The sequence below is a fragment of the Aristolochia californica genome, unplaced genomic scaffold (genome assembly GCF_029961685.1).
Source record: "Aristolochia californica isolate CCGP_79_NKW_82.1479 unplaced genomic scaffold, dmAriCali1.0.hap1 SCAF_1, whole genome shotgun sequence".
In the NCBI taxonomy this organism is placed as follows: Eukaryota; Viridiplantae; Streptophyta; class Magnoliopsida; order Piperales; family Aristolochiaceae; genus Aristolochia; species Aristolochia californica.
Window position 1 is genome coordinate 44,495,196 of NW_027181770.1, and position 525 is coordinate 44,495,720.

At 42.1% G+C, this 525-nt stretch overlaps 1 non-coding gene across 1 annotated transcript; it reads left to right on the forward strand.

Annotated features, from left to right (window-relative positions):
* Positions 1-208: 208 nt before the first annotated feature.
* On the forward strand, positions 209-315 carry LOC137965295 (small nucleolar RNA R71). The gene has a single exon (XR_011116049.1). It is a non-coding gene; the product is annotated as a small nucleolar RNA R71 (small nucleolar RNA).
* The last annotated feature ends 210 nt before the right edge of the window (positions 316-525 follow it).

Sequence of the window (525 nt, forward strand, 5' to 3'; positions counted from 1 at the left end):
AGAGACCCCTCTTTTGGCTTCGTTGGGTCTCCAATCAACATTAAATGACGAACCCCATTGCTGAGATTGATCACTCAACGTTTCAAAGAAGTCCCACGCCTCACTAGCACTCTTACCCATCAAACTCCCACCACTCGTTGCATCTACCATGGATCTAACCTGGGGTGTAAGACCTTGATAAAAGTATTGCACTAAATGCCATTTCTCAAACCCACGATGCGGACACCTACGGATCAAATCCTTCCATTTCTCCCTAGCCTCATAAAAGTGTTCACCCTCCTGCTGCATAAACTTGGAGATTTCTCTCCTGAGGGCTGTAGTTCTATAAATGGGAAAGTACTTGGACAAAAATTTTGTGACTAATGTGTCCCATGAAGTAATGCTGCCCACCTCCAAGGAATTAAGCCAAGACTTGGCCTTATCCTTAAGTGAAAATGGAAAAAGTCTTAACCGGATAGAGTCATCTGAGTAATTCTAGAATTTGAAAGTTACACAAATATCTAAGAATTCCTTGATGTGGTAATA